The 19,967-nt window shown below is 37.0% G+C and overlaps 1 long non-coding RNA gene across 1 annotated transcript; it reads right to left on the bottom strand.

The window, feature by feature from the left end:
• Positions 1 to 1,212: 1,212 nt before the first annotated feature.
• On the bottom strand, positions 1,213 to 19,494 carry LOC123653095. The gene is made up of 3 exons (XR_006742724.1): positions 19,359 to 19,494; positions 15,503 to 15,507; positions 1,213 to 1,223 (listed from the first exon to the last, which is right to left on the bottom strand). It is a non-coding gene; the product is annotated as an uncharacterized LOC123653095 (long non-coding RNA).
• Between the last annotated feature and the right edge of the window lie 473 nt (positions 19,495 to 19,967).

Genomic DNA, 19,967 nt, shown 5'->3' with positions numbered 1-19,967 from the left:
TTCAGAACAACCTGAAATATAGCTGACCACAAGTCCTACTAATAAGGTTATAAAGAAAAAGCCACATGAAAAGTAGGAGGGGTAGAGATACAGAATGAGCTAAATCCACACCTATATGTGGTGGATAAAAGGATAAAAATGGGAGGGATATCTCAGGTGGAGTTTCCTCCCTGAAAAGCAAGAGGTTCAAGCTCCACACCAGCCGGGGTTTCAGTGTGAATAAAAGAAGTCCCCATAACTTCTGGCTATAAAAATCAGAGGGAATTGTGGCTGAGTGAGATGAAGGGCTGCTGTAGTCACAGGAGTTCCTCTTAAACATCCTCACATGAATTTATTCAGACTCAGTTTCTCTAAACTCAATCGCTGAAGCAGCAGCTAGAAAGACACTAGGGACATATAGGGAGGAACTAAATTGTCTGAGACAATTGGGTGAGAGCTGGAGGGGCAGCTTTCTCCTTAAACAGAAGTGCTAGAAGACACCGTTGTTCCTTTCCTTGGCCCTTCCCTCACAGTAAGCAGGCGGGGGTCATATCTGAGTTTCTATCAACCCAATTAATACTATTTGCCCCACCATGGTGATTCCCTGAAACCAAAACCCACCAAAGTTTCTGGCTTATAGAAGCTGTTTTGTAATGGCTTTTCCATATGAATGATTTATAATATCTTGGCTTATGCTTCATATTTTCCTAAAATCTCTCAAACAAGCAGCATCTGGACTCATCATGCCCAGTACATCTCAATAAGTGTCCCCAGGCCCAGCACTAGTGACAACCAGTCTTGTTTTCCAGCTTGGCCTCTCCTGGGCACCTCAAAGTCCAGCACAAATAGCAGCTATCTGAATATCCCATTGTAGCTCATATTTGGTAGACTTGGACAGAACACAAGTGGCAGGGGACCTTGGTTGCATCTCCACAAGTAACACACTCAAGGGGTGGACTCCCCACTGAAATAAGTCCTACTCCATGAGGTGGGGTCCTGAACAGCTTGTCCTCTACAATGGTAACAGCCAATCCTTGTAGCAGATTGGCCTGGGGCAAATCTCTCACACTGCCATGTCAACAGCAATCAAGGCTTAACTATTATACAACAGAAGGATGTGCATAGCCTACATGGAGGAAGGTGGTACACCTGGAGTACCCAGCTTGGGTGATCAGGAAGATTGTGCCACTGGACTCTACAGAATACCTACTACATAATACTGAGAAACCAACACAGAAAGTCTGCTAAAATGAAAAGCAAGAAAACATGCCCCAAGTGAAAAAATAGAAAAAACAACAACTCTGGAAAAAAATTTAATAAAATTGAGATAAGCAATCTACCAGATACAGAGTTCAAAACACTAGTTTAGTTATAAGGATGCTCTGTGAATTTAGAGAAGGAGAGATTAACTTAGTGAGAACATCAACAAAACATAAAAGTGGAATTAGAAAAGATAAAAAAGAACCAATCAGAAATGAAGACACAATAACTGAAACAAAGAATACATTGAAAAGAATCAACTGTGGAATAAATGAAGCAGAATATTAAATCAGAGATTTTAAAGATGAGAAAACAGAAAACAATCATAACAGCAAAAAGAATCTTAAAAAAATGAATGTAGTATAAGGAACCTCTGGAACAACTTCAAGACTACCAACATTGGCATAATGGGGTTGCCAGAATGAGAAGAGAGAGAGAGAGCAAGAAATTGAAACCTATGTGAAAAAAATCACAAAAAATACCCCTAACCTGGTGAAGGAAATAAACATACAAGTCTAGGAAATGCAGAGAGTTTCAAACAAGATGAACCTAAAGAGTCATATACTAAGAAACATCATAACTAAATGCCAAAGGTTAAAGACAAAGAGAAAATCTTAAAAGCAGCAAGAAAAAAGCAGTTAGTTATCTACAAGGGACCTCTTATAAGACTGTCAGCTTAAACAGGAACTTTGAAGGCAAGAAGGGATTGACTCAAAATATTTGGTGATGAAAAGCAAGGACCTAAAGCCAAGATTATTCTACCCAGCAAAGGTGTCATTTAGAATCAAGAGATAGATAAAGAGCTTCCCAGACAAGAAAAAGCTAGAGGATTTCATGACCTCCAAACAAGTATTATAAGAACTGTTAAGTATTTTTTTAAGTCTTTTAAGATTACTCTCACACTTAAGTTAGACATGGCCATTGACCTGCTGTAGCCAATGAAATATGAGAACATATGAAGTGTGTCAGTTTCTGGTAGGAGGATTTAATTGTAAGCAATTAGCTTAAAATTTTTTTCCCCAGATGGTACTTATAATATCAAGGGCTTAGCTGGAGCCTCCACGAGCCTAGGGCTTTGAATGAACAATGAGCTGAATCTTATACTTCTCCATTTGGACACTGAGGGCAAGTGAGATATAAACATTTGTTGTATTAGCCACTGAGAATAGATGGTGTCTGTTGTTGAAGCCTAACCTAGCCAATCCTGACTAATAAAGATGATGATTTGTAGTGCTTATCTACTAAAGAAGAACCATCTCAGAATGTGCAGTCTCAAGTCACTTAGTCTCTTGTAATAAAATTCATACAGTGAGGAAGGGACCACAGATCCACAGATGGTGGGCCAAATTTCTTGGTGGTTGGTATTACGAGAACAAGTGTTAAGCCCAGGGAGAATGTGTGAGTAGCCATCTGTCTTTGGCCATGTGAACATGCTAATAATGTTCCAGGTCTTTGGGCAAAAGCAGAAAAGAGATGACAGCTTTTAGCTCAACAGATAATCTCAAGCTGCCAAGCTGTTTTTGCTCTATTCCTTATTTCTCTAAGAAACCTTTGGATCCACTGTTCTCAATTATCAACAAATAACTATATGTAAACATAAATTTATTGTTATTTTATTGCTTGTAATAAATGTTTTGGAGCATTTGATTAGCCTGACCATGCATGTTTGATGAAAAAATGTGCACTGTTAAGATAATGTCACAAAACTCTTAGCATATTTACTTTATGTTGAAAAAGCAATACAATATTATGGGAACCACCCTAAAACTGTTTCATACAAAGATGAATATTAAGTACATGTAGAATATGCTTAATCTCTTTATTTTAAACAATAACATTTAAAATGACTATTAAATTAATATAAACTATTAATGGCTAGTGCTTCACAATTATTGCTGAGAGAACTGGAATGTTTGATAATTCCATGCTACAATAGTCTTTAGGATAATGCAATTTTATTTTTTTCAGACTAATATGCATGTATAAAGTAGTATAATACAGCCCTAATTGCTTTGGCTCAGTGGATAGAGACTTCGCCTGCAAACTGAAGGGTCCTGGGTTCGATTCTGGTCAAGAGCATCTACCTTGGTTATGGGCTCTATCCCAGGAGGTGACATGGAGGAGACAGCTGATCAATGTTTCTTTCTCATTGATGTTTTTAACTCTCTCTGTCTTCCTATCTGTAAAATCATTAAAAATATTTTTAAAATTTTTAAATAGTGTTACTAGCTAAAATCCATAATAGCTTTACCAGATCATCTATTTAAACTTGCCTATATTATCTTTACATTTGATTAGGAAAGGGAGGGTTTTTTTTTATTTCTCAGGGGATGCTAAAAGAACTCATATAACTTTTACACTAATACCTATGTCAAAGCCAATAAACATTTAATATGAACACATTATATGTCAAACACTGTGCTAAATACAAAGACACAGTGAAGAGCACAAATAGAACCATATGAATGTACTTTATAGACCACATTCAGAGCAATATTAAGCAAATAATTATACAAATAATTTTTTATGTTCTGATGAGTGCTACAAAGGGGGACATGTAAGCTATTGTGAAAGAAAGTAATAAACATATTTTTACCTGTAGTTCAGAGCAGATTTTCTAGAAGATTAAAGTCTAAGCTAAGAGAACTACTTGAAAGATCGAAAAAAGCAGGCAAAGGAGCAGGGGAAGAATCTTCTAGCTAGTGGAATCTGCTTTGCAAAACGTAGGTAACTGGAAGTAGTGTGATTCACTCAAGGAAAATAAGTGTACCGAGAGAGAGAGAGAAAGAGAGAGAGAGAGAGAGAGAGAGAGAGAGAGAGAGAGAGAGAGAGCGAGCAGGGGGGATGGAGTTAGCAGACTGGCTTGGGAATACAGCTTTGTGGCTTGCTGATATATATGCATAAGTTTATATATATATAATATACATAATAAATGAGTGAATTAACTTTCCTAGGGAGTGCCTTTAGAATGAGAACAAAGGAACTCTTCAGGACTTAGAAATTAGTGTTAAGGAAATCTTATATTTAAAGTTGGAGGGGGATGCCACACCATCATGGGTCAGTGTAGAGCATGGCCCTATGGTAGAGAAACTGTCAGTGACTCAGGAAGAAGAGAAAGTATATTGTCCACAGAAAGCAAAGATAGTCTTTTAAGAAAATGGAGTGGTGGCTGGGCCCCCTCTCAAGCCAAATATTGTCACACAGAATTAGAGATCTTGTGTTGTAAGATCTGATATTATTTTTTTAAAAAACAGAGATTTAGATTATGTGAGATCCCTCAATTTTAATCAAGACTTAACTGGCAAAATTGTACAGATTCTTCCAATGAGTTGAAAATGATTTCATTTATGTTGTCTGATACCAAGATTTATAACCCCTAGTGATGGCTATTTGGTTTAATCAGATATCTAGAAAATTAGCAAAAAAGATTTGACTATGATTCTTAATTTAACAGACATTGAAATGTTGTACAACCAGAAACAGGAACCTACTGAAAAGAGAAGTTTTACAACCAGAAATGTTCAATTAATTGACAACTCTTGGTTAGAGGGCCTATTTTGTATATGAGAGCATTAGATGTAGTCATAGTCTTAAAACTAGAAAAAATATTTGTACATAAGCAAGATCAGGCTTTATTATATGCTATTTTACTGCTCAGTCTACCTAATGCATAAGAAGGAAACCTCTTTCATCTTCGCTAATTCTAATTTCATCATACATACCCTTAAGTACAAAAAAATTTGTTGACATCTTTGATAACGTAATTGTTATCTTCTCAGCAGAATGGCCAGCACTGCTGTGCACAGCCTGCATCTCTACTAGGATGTATTCCAGGCAGTGCTACATAAATCTACTCTCAGAGCCCAGGCTGCAATGTGTATGGTGGCAGCTCTGCTTCTCAGTTGTATTGGCCTCAACTGAAGCGTGACTCCTTCTGGAAGTCCCAAATACTTTTTCTTTTTTTCTTGACATTAGACTTGTTGCTGTGTGTGCACAGTGACTCTTTCCTCCCTGCTTAACATCAAAATGCACCTATATGCAGGAGGGAAGCCTGCCAATATGTACTTACATTAAACTTTGAAGGAGATTGACAAAGGAAGAATTTGAATAGCAAAGCTGACTACTAACTCAGTACCCATGTCAAGTTCAAAATAATCTCTCTTCTTCTAAATCTAGACTTTGAAATAATGTGTTTGATGTTTCTAGCAGCTATAAGCAGACAGCTCATTAATTAGAGTGTTTTTTTTTCATTTAAAGATTACCTGAGGTGCATTAGTATAACAGGAGATAGAGATGATAAAAGAGCTTAACTGAATATTTTATCCTTTTGCTATAATTTGATGAGCACACCCTTTTGTTTTTCACTTTTTAATATTTCTTATTTCCTAATATGCATGGAAACAGTAAGAATTATGGTCATCAAAGTCTTCATTTCCATGCATTGTAAATGAGTTTTCAAATGAGATTTGACATTAAAATAAGATTTCTAATGTCTATGCTTCAATTATTTCCACACCTATGAAATTTGAAATAACTTCACTAAAATGTAAGGTAAATAAATTAAATTTGCTGACAAGTCTAAAATGTAGTAATGTGTATAATGCAGTCAGTGGAGGTTAGGTTATTTTTCATACATCATGTATAACTAAACAGGTGACATGTTATTATGTCACTGAGTATAAAACATAACTTCTTCAGGATAAAAATGTCCTAACACACTGTGGTGCAATTGGGAGATCTATGACCCTAGTAATGGGCAGTACTGGTTTGACCCCCTTTACCGTGGTTGGCAAACTGCAGCTCACAAGCCACATGAGGCTCTTTGGCCCCCTGAGTGTGACTCTTCCACAAAATCCCACAACCTGAGCAAATCTATTTTGAAGAAGTGGTGTTAGAAGTTTAAGTTTAGAAAATTTGGCTCTCAAAATTCAATCATTGTACTGTTGATATTTGGCTCTGTTGACTAATGATTTTGCCGACCATTGCATTAGAAGAAAGTCCTATTTCTTCATGATTCCTTCCTGGTTATATGTGTTTTTCTAAAAATCTTGGTCTGCAGAAAGTAGGGAACTTTTCTTGATATACAGTGACCTTGCAAAGTAATGTAAATACAATTTGGTTGGGTATAGACTATAAACCAACCAACAGAAAAACCACAGTTCTTTTAGACATGAAATCTATATCAGGCAGGAGCCCAACTCTAATTTAATTCAGATGGTTCAGATGAAGGTAATTTAATGAAAGAACTATGGATTTTAAAGAATCATGGGCAGTACTAAAGGGGCTACTTAAAAACAAACAAACAAACAAACAAACAAAAAACAGCTAAAATGACCTTGTCCCAAAGTCCTTCCCAAAGGGGATACTGTGTCAACACATCTCCATGTGAACCTGAGTGTTCTAACAGCTTCTGTTGGAGCCCAGATGTTTATGTCCTGCATCTAATGCCCCATTAAATTCAGAGCTGAGCAGGTTCTGGAAGAGGAACGAGGAATTTGATATTTGCTGTAATACCTCATCAGCCTGCCAAGAGGGCATTGCAAGAAGTCAAGAGGGTGAACATTTAACTTTTCCCTGAAGTAAGTTGGATTTTGTACATAGACAATTTTCCTTACAAAGTCACAGTGGAAGAAATGTATAGTTGGGAAATGTGGACCTATTCATCAAATAAGAGTGGAACCAGAACAGGTTCTAAGGTGTAAGAAGACATCTTTGTGGCAAAAAAAAAAAGGGGGGGGGAGGGGTGTGATTCCTTCAGGACTCAAGGTCTATAACAAACACCTTCTGATGGAACACTCTGACACCAACAGGGCATTTTGGAAGAGGACACAAAGAAGAGGAAGAACAGCTGATGTTTCTCAAAGAGAAATAGGGCATCAACACAGATCCACCAAAGTAAACATTTTCTGCATTTACCACCACCACCCTTTTCCAGTTTTGAATTAATAGTGAATATTGTGATTTCTTATTTGAGATTTGAAATACCCTATTTGAAACTTTAATACATATCAGACTATATTATGTCAGTAAAACAAAAAGAACAAAAATGAACATTGAGTGAGGCACCTGGCGGTGTAGAATTTTAGTGAGCTATCATTTCCCTCAGTGTTAAGGGACAAGGGGGTGAGGGTGTGGGTGGATGGGTTGGGGGGCTGGAGGATTAGGGATAGGAAAGAGGGGCCAGCCAGTGGGAGCCTTAGTTCCAGAGAACAGGGCCTTGCAGGGAGACCTGGGAGAGTAAGTACCCTGCTTCTCTCTGCTCCCCTCCCTGATCCTGCCCCCACCTGCTAGCGGTGAAAGCAACAGAAGTTAACAAGCAAGGGGCCCTGGTTTTTGAGAGTTTTAATAGCTAGCAAGCAAAGAAACTGGTATCCTGGCTGAATTATCTTCAGCTTGGACTTTATCGCTTCGGCATTTGAAAGTGTTTGTCAAACTCAAAGGAAAATAGGCAGCAACCCCTTCATCTTCCTTCTTGGGTGTAGCCATGACCACTTCAGTCAGCAGGGCCATCACTGGGGCCTTTACACGTTCTAACTGTGGCTTTGTCAGATCTCGCTTCAGCCAGGCCTAGTCCTCATGTTTACTTTTTACCATCTGGTTCACTTCTTTCTTGTCTTATTCTGGCTCCAGTTCTTAAACACTAGTCAATGACTTCTGACAAAAAGGAAACAAAAAATCTTGGGTTTGGAAGAAATCTGGAATCAAAGGGGAGAGGATGAAGGCACATTGAAGTAGACGGAGAAAAGGCCAAGAGACCGGAAGGTCTGGCAGTTGCTCTGAAGTGGGCACATGGAGTCTACACTGCCAGCCAGGAGGGCTGGCTGACTCTCCGAAGCTCTGGGGGCTCAGTGGGCCCCTCCGAGTACTTGTGTCTGTGCTAGTTCCTCAAAAGGACTGGAAGGAAGCGGAGCAGGAGGGAACTGAAGTGAAACTTGGAAGAGTTCACTTCTCTGCCATCTCTTTTGTGTACTAGGTGGGCTGTTTCTTTCTCAACTGGACAGTTTTCTGAGAAAATGGGGAATATCTAGCAGGACCCTACTTGCTGAAGAAGTAAAACTTACATAAAAGGAACTTTCCTAATTCAGAATGCTATTAAGCTATGGAAACTATGCTTTAACATAGACTCTATCACATTTACATTTTTGTATCACAAAGGTATTGTCCTCTAGGATGCTTCCATCTGGTCTCTTTTCTGTTGAGGCAAAAGATGGTTTTCTTAAAGCTGAAGAATATTAATTATAAGGGTGCCTTACTTGTCTGGGTTCCTTCCAAGATCTTATGTATAATTGTATGTGTAATTTGTATTTTTCTTAAAAGGACCCCTCCATGTTTATAAGTGTCAGGCTCCACAAAGCCTTGTTGCAGGGGGTGGGGTGAGGCTTGGAGACGAGCCTCAGGAAAGAACATGCTGAGGCAGAGACTACAAATCCTTTTAACACCCGGTTGGCACATTCTCTTCTCTTTGGTAGGAATATTGTCAGAATTGTCACTTTCTACTTCACTTTTCTGCTCCAAGACACATCTGAAAAAGAGTTAATCCGTGACAGATTCTTATGTGATAAATTGCCTCCAAGAGCTTTTTTCCAATTCTCAGGCCAAGTGAAGGTTTAATGCATGCAAGAATTAAGTGCCACAGCCTTCAAAGAAGCTTTCAAACCAATGAGCTCTAAAATGCATGGAAAGGAAATGCATAGTGAGTGCTTATAACAGATGCATTATTGCTCTTTAGAAATATTACTCATCAGTATCTTTGGAATATTGCTTTTTTTCATTTAATTTTTTCCTACGGATCCATTTTATATTTAGGCCACATCTATGCACACAAACATGCATTAGTAAAGAAACAACTATCTCTGGGCTCTGCTAGCTTTTTCTGTGAGGGGCCAAATAGCAAATACTTTCATCTTTGAGGCCATATCATCTCTATGATAACTACTCAGCTCTGATGAGTGAACGTAGCCACAGACAACAGTTATGGGGATGGAGATGGCATTGTTCCAATACAATTTTACTTGTGAACAGTGAAATTTAAATTTCATATAATTTTTATGTGTCAGGAAAGATTCTTCTTTTGTATTAAAAAAATCATTTAAAATGTAAACTCATTCTTAGCTCCCAGGCTATACGAAAAACAAAAGTCAGGCAACATTTGGCCTCTGAGTCATTGTTTGCAAACCCCTGATTTATAATAATAGTGGAAATCAGACTTAACTTTCAATTTTGATTGTCACTATTAAGTAAATGAACTCACAGATCACTTCACCAGCTCCCTAAAGCCTTAACGTTCTCCTCTATAAAATGGGGTTGCAATACTTAACTCAAAGGGTTGCTGGTAAGATTAAGGAAGTGCTGAAACCAGTTTGGCTCAATGGTAGAGCATTGGTCTGTGGACTGAAAGGCCTCAGGTTCGATTCCGGCCAAGGGCATGTACATTGGTTGAGGGCACATCCCTGGTTGGGGGTGTGCAAGAGGCAGCTGGTCGATGTTTCTTTCTCACTGACATTTCTAGCTCTCTATCTCTCTCCCTTCCTCTCTGTAAAAAATAAATAAAATATATTTTTTAAAAAAAAAGATTACAGGAAGCACAGTATGTACCTATCAGTCTATGGAGAGCACTAGCTAAAAATCAGTGTATTTGAATCCTGTTCTATTTTATTTTATTTTCTTTCCCGAAAATGACGACCACCAGTCAGCCAAATTGGAATTTAGGAAGCCTTTATTACGAACTCGAGTCCGGGCTCACGTCTCAACTGACACAGCAGCGAGCAACGAGAGCCCTGACCCACTCTAAGCATGCTGCTTTTATCCCCGTCTTAGGGATGCCTGGCAGATTATGACTGGCTAAAAGTTTTAACAAAGAAAGGTCATTTATAAGTTATAGAAAATTCCACTAGTGCACTAACATTTAAAGTTTATACAACACCTGGGGTGGGGGTTTATTTTCAGCTTAAGCATTCTCTGTTTAAGCTGGTTTGGTCTGTTTATTCTGCCTTGCAGCTACTGGAAACAAGACATGCCTGCCTGGGGGTTGAGCCTTGCAACAGAACTATTTTATGACTAACAGTTATGCTATATCCTTTGTTTTGGGTCTGGTTGCTTGTTCCTTCACTGGCCTGGATCCCTGCCTTGACAGGGTCTTGCTGGCCACAACAAAATCAAATTTGAATACCATTATTTTAATGTTGTTCTTTGGAGTCACAGTGTTCTCTCTGAACTATTAAACTTTTCATTTTTAAATAAAAATGTATTTTTTAGAATTGGATATAATTAGTGTTATAATAATTTGGTGCTTTTCCTGTGAAGTCTATATCTGCTCCAATGGACTTATCTGGTATAAATTATGGATAACATTGACAGTAATAGAATATTAATGCTACAAGTCTACTAAGGTAGGTTGACATATCAATGTGTATGTCAGTGATATAATTCTACTAGTATATATTGAAATATGAAATGTTGACCAGGGTCACAAAGATCCTTGGAGAAAATAGGTTACTTTTAGGTAATCTGCATGCAATTCCCCATATGACTTTTTTTTTAAGCCAAATCTAGGACAATATTACACAGAAGAATGAAAAAATCAACTTTAGTATCAACCAGAGAATTTTTTCAAAATATTTATATCCTGATTTTTCACTATTTGCCTTACTCATCCTTTCAGCATATAAACAACTCTGGTATGGAGAGAGCAGTTTGATTATATGTGTTTTAAAAAAGAAAAGCTCCTTAAGTGATTCAGAAACCCCTATAAACAAAGAAACAGCTCTTTAGAAGGTCAGAGGCAGTGCTTTTCTGTCTGTGTGAATTCCTCCTAGTAAAGAAGCTATTTTGCTTCAAAATCAACTCTGGATGTAGAGGATTATTACCAGGGAGTTACATTCAGTTTTCTCCAGGGTAGCAGTCTGAATTTTGATAATATTTTTTCCTCCTTCAGTCTTTGATGCCAGAAATAGTATTGAGCATTCACTGTAGGCAAGGCATTGACACGCACTGTAAGATATAAAAAAAAGATGAATGCTACTGCTCATCTTTAAGGAGGTGCAGTATACTAGAGCAGATGTAACAGTTCCACACCTAAGTACAACATTAAGTGAGAGATATGCAAAAGGAGTAGACTGCCCTATTGGAAATTAGAAGATCATAAGATCATTTATGACTTCAAGGACCAAGAAAGGCTTAATATGCAATTGAAAATGGGGTTTTTAAATGTTGTCAATTTCCAGGAAAATTAGTAAGTAGGCATTTGCTTATAATGCAACATTGTTCATAAATTTAAGATTTAATTCATGGTATGGAAGTTTTAGGTACTTCTTGATTAAAAGAATATTTGAATCATTCTCTTATAAGTAGCATCCATAAACATTTTAATGCATTTGAAGATGAAGTCTTTCTAAAATAGTCCCTTTCATTATCTAAGAGCATATAGCTATAAAATCCAAGTTTTATTTAATTCCAAAGAAAGTTTCTTGAATGAATCAAATCATATTTGTTATATTTATCTGTCATGGTGCACTCTGACTTTCCTGACTCATTAAACAAAAGTCCACAAATATGAATTAAATAAATTAAATATATATATATATATATATATATATATATATATATATATATATATATATATCTGTACATATACACACACACACACACACACACACACACACACACTAGAGGCCTGGTGCATGAAATTTGTGTGGTGGTGGGGGGTCCTTTACCCCAGCCTGCTCCCTCTCCAATTGGGGACCCCTCAGAGGATGTCCAACTGCTGATTTAGGCCCAATCCTGCAGCAGCAGTTAGGGGGCGATCCAGGCAGTCAGACATCTTTCTCACAAACCCAGACCACTGGCTCCTAACCATTCACCTGCCTGCCTGCCTGATGGCCCCCTAACAGCTCCCCTAGCAACCTGATTGCCCCCTAAGTGCCCCCTTACTGGCCTGATTGCCCCCTAACTGCCCTCCCCTGTTGGCCTGATCATCCCTAACTGCTTTCCCTGCCTCTGCCTAGGCCTCTGCTGCCATAGCTTTGTCTGGAAGATGTTCAGTCTAATTAACATATTGCCCTTTTATTAGTATAGATATATTCAGGATGCTTACAAAGCATGCATATATAAATGGATTGTTGTTTTATTGTTTTTACGAATCATTGGGTCTTGGCTAACAATAAAAATTGTGTTATGTAGACAATGGTCATGCTCATAATACTCATGGTCATTTTTCTAGCACTGAACAATTTGTGGCATGATAACTATTTCAATTTTTTGCTAATTTCACATTAGTGGCATGTTTAATATTTAAAGTGGTGGATACATTAGGCCATCTTAGTCAGATGCTTACTAGTCTTATTGCGGTGATTATTTTATAAGGTATATAAATGCTAAATCACTATGTTGTACACCTGAAATTAATATACTACTATATATCAATTATAATTAAATGAATGTAAAATATTTAAAGTGAATTAATTACTATTTCTAAGTTGTTTTAATAATTTATTCACTCATTCATTTCAATAAAGCTTTATTTATTGCTTTATTTATTTTGTGCAATGTTATTGTAGTACCAAATAATGTTTCAGCTTTTCTTTTTCTTTTTTTTTTTTTTTTAATATATTTTATTGATTTTGTATAGAGAGGAAGGGAGAGAGATAGAGAGCTAGAAACATCGATGAGAGAGAGTCATCGATCAGCTGCCTCTTGCACACCCCCTACCGGGGATGTGCCCGCAACCAAGGTACATGCCCTTAACCGGAATCGAACCCGGGACCTTTCAGTCCCCAAGCCGACGCTCTATCCACTGAGCCAAACCGGTCTCGGCTGTTTCAGCTTTTCTAAAATTAGTTGTGCAGAGTATATATTTTGGTCCCTAATAATAAACCAAAATTGTACAGCTTAACTTACTGAAAATATATATAACTCACCCTGGCCAGTATGGCTCACTTTGTTGGAGCATTGTCCTATATACTGAAAGATTGTGGGTTTGACTCCCAGTCAGGATATTTACCCAAGTTTTGAGGATTCTACCTCTGGTTGGGGTCCCCACAGGAGACAACTGATGTTTCTCTTTCTCATTAATGCTCCTCTCTTTCTCTTCCTCTCTCTCTAAAATAAATAAAAATTGGAAAAGTAAAGAAAATACATACCTCTGGTTTTCCAAAATCTACCCTTCATGATATGAGAAAAGCTTCTATATTGCAATGTTAAAAAAAAAATTAAATGAAAACTTATCACCACCTATAAAATACACTATAAGTCCTCATATTCACCTTATTTACTAGTAAGCTGTAGCTAATAAGTAGTAATTTCCAGAGTGTGATGCTAGTATTAATGATCAAGGCCAGCCTGCCTATAGACCAAGGAAATAAAATTTGAGTGGCATGTCTGTGTTTATCCTACTTGCTTCTTCTCTTAGTTTTGAAGCCTTTTCTTTGATTTTGCAATCCTTCAATGATCTGTACCCTTGAGTTTTTTCAGAATGGCTTTTTAAAATCCAAAATTCGCTCCTTATAAAGCAGGCTTTCTTTTATTTCTATTTTTGTTCTTGCTGATATTAAACAGCTCAACTCATGTCATGCAGAAACTATAGGCAGTAAATGCTCATGAATGACTTTATGTAAGTGCTCTAGAATGCCTGCAAATATCTATGAAATCTTCTAAAATTTCCTTGAAGCTTCTTTTTTAAGGACATCCTAATGTTAGGAAAAAGTGATATGTTCCAGGCTAAGTAACTCTCTTCTGTTACTCAAGCACTTTTTCATTCTTTTATGGCTACTCCATACCTGTCTGCAGTTGTAATGGATGGGAAGAATATTCTAAGTTTCTATACTTATCTTTTGAGGGCTGTTGTTTAACTCTTAGTAGTATTACAAGAGGAAGCCATTTTACACAAACACATAGCAAATCAGGCAAAAACAAAACAAAACAAACAAGAAAACCCCAAAACAAACTTGAATGATCCAATCTCTGGCCTAAAATATATTTTTAATATAAATTGGTCTCCATATATATAGTTTCTTTCAAATGCATAGATTGAATGATAGGATTATAATTATTTATCTAGTTCTGTGTAATTTTGACCTGTTATCATTTGGAATAAATCTTATCTACAGACATCTATACTAATAAAAGGGTAATTTGCAAATTCATCATGATATCCTCACAGTAGCAACTGAACAGCAAGCCAGCAGGGGGGTTAGCAAGGGACAGCCAAACGACTGACCAGCAGGCTTCGTGGGGTGATCAGGCCAGCAGAGGGTGGTAGTGAGGGGTGACCAGGCAGGCAAAGTGGGGGAGTGGCGGCAATCAGTCAAGGTGGGGGGCAGTTGGGGGCAACCAGGTGGGTGGGATGACTATTGGGGGTGACCAGGCTGGCAGAGGGGTGGTTGGGGGTGTCTGAGCTGGCAGGGGAGCAGTTAGGCATTGATCAGGTTGGTAGGCAGAGGTGATTAGGGGTTATCAGGCTTGCAGGGGAGTCAGTTAGGGGCAATCAGGCAGGCAGGCAGGTGAGCAGTTAGGAGCCAGCAGTCCTGGATGGTGAGAGAGATGACTGACTGCCGGTTTCGGATCAATTCCAGGGATCAGGCTGAAACCGGCAGTTGGATATCCTCTGAGCGGTCCTGGATTGGAGAGGGTGCAGGCTGGGTTGAGGGGATTCCCTCCCCCTGTGCATAAATTTCATGCACCAGGCCTCTAGTAAATTTATAATAGCTTCAAAATATTGGTGTGAGATGTCACAGATTACTTGTATTAGTAGCAGTACTACAGCAGCTATCATCACTGCCATTTTTCATTTAAATAATTACTCTATTAGAACCTTTACATATATTTTTATTAAATCCTCACAATAACCTTAACAGAACAATAGAGAAATATTATACCTTTATTTTACAGATGAAGAAACTGAAACACAGAAAGATTAATTTGGACAATGTCAGAAAATGGTAATACTGGAGGCGGGTTTCAAATGGAGACAGTCTGGTTTCTGGAGTCCATGACTTACTTCTTCACTACATGTTTATTCTGTGTTCACTCAACATTCAATAACAACATGTGTGTTAGCCATCAATACAGAAACACACTCAATTATAATAATAAGAGATATCCACAAGGCACCTTGCCTAAAATAATGAAAGGTATGAACAAAAGTAAATGCAACAAAATTAGTTCAATAAAAGTATACCAAAGGTACAATGAAATGTAAGAAACAGTTTAACTTTTATGTGAAACTAAAAATAAGAAAAACATTCATAGAAAGCATAGATTTGTGAACTGTGTCTTAAAAGTAGATTAACATTTGTCAGGAGGACAAGAGAAATGAGTGGTCTAAAATAGAGTTGCCACATGAGTAAAGATATAGCAAAAAAGAAGCCAAAAATCACAAGAAGTTTTTTTTGTGTGTTTTTTTCTTATGGCTTTATAGTAGAAGTGTCTCTAGAGAGTGACGAAGGAGCAAATCTTAGAAGACTATGTATAACATATTGAAGTGTTAATTTTCTCTTGTGGAAATGACTCACTAGGGATTTTAAGCCAAAATGGTCTGGGTTTGAATGTCAAGCCCTTACAATGTGTGATTATATGCAAGTTCCTAGGTCTCTGTAAACCTCAGTTCTCTCATTTGAGAAGTGCGGTTATTAACACTTACCTCATTGTCTGTTTTGATCAGTGAGACAGACATATGTAACATTCATTTGCTCCCTTCTTTCCTAATTGAGTAAAAAAAGAGAGGCAGAAAGAGGGTGTGGGTCTGTCTGTATGTGGGTATAGAGCATTGGAGGTGTTAGTAGTTGTTGGGAGAGTGGGGACTGGCTGTTCATAGGGCTTTCCACAACATTTGCTTTTTCCTGCTTCTTTTTAAAAAATATTTTTATTGATTTTTTACAGAGAGGAAGGGAGAGGGATAGGGAGTTAGAAACATTGATGAGAGAGAAACATCAATCAGCTGCCTCCTGCACCCCCCCCTAATGGGTATGTGCCTGAAACCAAGGTACATGCCCTTGACTGGAATTGAACCTGGGACACTTGAGTCCGCAGGCTGACACACTATCCAATGAGCCAAACCGGTTAGGGCCTTTTTCCTGCTTCTTATGGATGATGGCAGTTACAGTTTCTCTCTCTTAGAACTAGGGCATGGCCATTGACAGACTTGCCTATTGAAATATTTGCAGAAGCAATGAGTGCAGTTTTAAATGGCTGCATTTAACTACCAGAATAAGACTCTGCATTGCTCTGTTCCTCTGCTGTAGTATTCTTAGAGACTTCTAATGAAGTAGAACTTTGGTATCTTCCTGGGACCTGAGTGATTATCAGCCCAACTACCAATTTTTGCTGGGCTTGTATCATTTAAGAGAAAATAATACTTGTTGAGATAAACTACTGAGAATTTGGAAGTAGTTATAAGGCATAACCTATTCCCAACTAATATATAGAACAAACAGAGTGTCAGCTGTTGATGCGGTTTCAAGGAATCGGGGTGGGAGTAGGGAGTCTGTCTTATGGAATGGGGTGAGTGGTCACTGAATGATGAATGGGAACTTGAAATTCAAATACTTCCAAACTCAAGAGACTAATTCAAACCCGAGAGTCTTGGTTCCAAAAGAAAGTCACTACAATAGCAAACTGGGAGAAAGCTGAGCCAACCACTATCACTCTGTGTGTTCCCCACAGTATGACTGATACACGTGTCTGAGGGCCATGGATTGTAGTGATCCTGTGTTAAGATGTAAGATGAGACCAGCATTGTATATGGCATATAACTTAATCTTAAAAAATGTCACTGGCCTTGTTCATCTTTTCTTTCTTTTTTTCTTTTATAAGATCCTGTATTTGCTATTTATTTACCAAATGGCTGGATAGCTCTAAAAATGCTACCTATATAATGATTTACTCCTGCATTTCAGTGTTTTTCTAATTAAGTACTTCACATGCAATCATAAATGTTCCCAGTGTTATTCTCTTGCCTCCATTCACAATTCAGTAGTGAATAAAGCATGACAACACAATCTTTATTTCTTTATTGTTTCATTCATATGAATACCTGCAGAATGTTTTTAATTAAAGCATTTCATTTGGTGACTATGTGAGGGCAGATATTTTGTTAAGGTAAGGAGAAGGTTAAGATACCTTAACAATCGGCTCTGATGACTATACAGTCAGTGAAGGGCTCAGCAAGGAAAAGACTGTAGTTAAAATGTGTGGTGGTGGCAGTTTTATATAATCTACAATGTTATGTTAGAAAACATCTAGGAGACTACAGAATCAAAGATTGTGGAATAACAACACATGCTTGGGAATGGACAAGCAGAAAAGAATCACAAGGCATGAGAGGTACATATGAAGCCTGCAGTAGAAAGGGTTGAAACCTCAAATTTTGTCACCATCAAGTATCCAGTGATCAAAATAAAACTCAATTCACCAGTAACTGGCACGGTTTCATCATTTCCTCACCATGGAAAGGTTCTAACAAGGCCAACATTTCTGCATCTGTCTACTGAGTGCTCTACCTGAGCAAAAAGATAAATTATCTAGGACTTCACAGAAGTTAAGCACTACAGTTAAGTTAATGTATAAGAATAGCCTAGCACTGAGTTTTAGAAAGAAAAGTGATCTTAATATTAACAGTTCCAGTTTAAATTATGTGGAGGGAAACCATAATATCATAGAGTTGTAGGAATTTTAGCAATCACCTGATCTAATATTTTAGCCAATCAAGACTCATTTGTACAAGGTCAAACAGCCTTTGTTTTAACATTTTCAAATGCTTACTTGAGAATACATCATATCCAACCTTTGAAGTATGCTCACTGGGCAGTTAATTAACTTTAAATATTCTATTTAGCAATCATTTTTCTGATAATGAGAAGGGTCTAGATACATTATAATTATACTATTTGAAGTCATACTAAAAATAAGTATTTGTTAATGTTTCATAAGCCAAATGTTTAATGTTTGCATACCAAAAATAAACATAAGGGCTAAAATCAAAATTGTAATTTATTTACTGCAAATTAAATTTCAGAATTAAGACAACCACTATATGGGTATAAGATTTTTCCTAATAGTAATAGACTTCATGCTATAAGTATAAAGTTAGAGCATCAGAATTGTGAGCCTGGTCTAAATTTATACTATAAAGCTCAGGAATTCTAGATATCAACTATAAAATTCTTTAACATGATAAAGGTTAAAATGAAGTCTTGTCTGACAAGTTTATTCAAAGATTTAAAGATTTGCTGTCCAATGCTGCCTCTAAAGCATTATCTTATGAGCTGTTCAAAGTTAGAAATCATACCCACTTTAGTTTGCTCTCACAATAGGTTGGTATCTTTGTACATAATAGGTAATCTTTGCAACTTAGTGTTTCTAAAATAAATAAATATGTCTTAGATTGATGACTAATTATATTTGAAATGCCTTTAAGTTACAGCAGTGGACAGAATTTAAGAGAGAAGTAAGAAAAAGATTGCCAAGAGCTGTTAACTATTAAAGCAGGTGACATATTCACTCAACGTCTTTATAATAAGATGGACAACTCATGCAAATTAAAATTAGCCAGTAGTGCAAAAGCAATAAAGTGATGTCTGAAAATGTAAGAGCATGTAAGAATTTTAATGAAATTTTAAAATGGGTCTGCATTTACATTGAGTCATTAATCTCAATGAGACAGTTGACAGGTATGTATAAGAGTCAGGAGCCACACTACATTGTGTAGATTTAATAATATTATTTAGAAGATAATATTATTTAATACAATTATGAAAAAAGTGTTTACTATAATCCTATAAATAATATAATAAACTTACATATTAAATTGCCTTTCAAATAAGTCACTTCTGGAGAACATATACTTTTTTGGAAATGATTGAGATATGGCTTTTAATTTTAAATTCATCACATTGAAATTGCCTTTACAGTCAGTTTACTGTAACTGTACACTGGTTAATAATGCATATTTTGTAATAAAACAACAACAACACAATAATCACAAGAGAAACATCAAAAGTACTTTATTCAAAGTAATGTCCATCCCTAGATACACATTTCCCCCTTCTTTCAGATAATTTGTGGGTACTGTCCCAATAGAACTTTTCTTGTTTTGAGGCAAACCATTCAGAGACTCAATTTCCGACTTCTTCAATCAGAACAAGTGGAAATTTGAAGGAGCAAGGTCTGGTGAATTCAACGGGTGGGTTAATATTTTCAAGGCAAGATCTTTTAATGTGTCTTCAACTGGTTTTGAAGTAAGTGATGGTGTGTTATCATGAAGCAAAACTGCTGTGTCTTCTGACCCATTCTTTTTTTTTTTTTTTTTTTTTTTTTTTGCTATTAAAGCATAGTTCAAATGGATTATTTGTTGTCGGTAGTGATCAGTATTAATGGTTTCACCTTGTTTTAGAAGCTCATAATACACCACACTTTCCTGATCCCACCAAACTCAGAGCATTGTATTCTTTCTGAAGCAATTTGGCCTGGCAGTCAATGTTGATGGTTGACCTGGATCAACCCATGATTTTGTGCATTTGGGATTCTCAAAATGAATCCACTTTTTATTGGCAGTCACAATTCGATGCAAAAAATACTTTCTTTCATGAGGTTGAAGCAGTATTTTACTGATGACTTTTCGGTTTTCCATTTGTCTTTTGTTCAGTTGATGTGGCACCCATTTTCTTTCCTTTAAAATTTTTCCCATTGCTTATAAACAATCAGAAATTGTTCGCTGAGCAACGTTTAATCTTTCT

The sequence above is a fragment of the Pipistrellus kuhlii genome, unplaced genomic scaffold (genome assembly GCF_014108245.1).
Source record: "Pipistrellus kuhlii isolate mPipKuh1 unplaced genomic scaffold, mPipKuh1.p scaffold_m20_p_3, whole genome shotgun sequence".
NCBI lineage: Eukaryota > Metazoa > Chordata > Mammalia > Chiroptera > Vespertilionidae > Pipistrellus > Pipistrellus kuhlii.
Note: the sequence above shows the minus strand (reverse complement) of the source record. Positions and strands in the feature narration are given on the sequence as shown.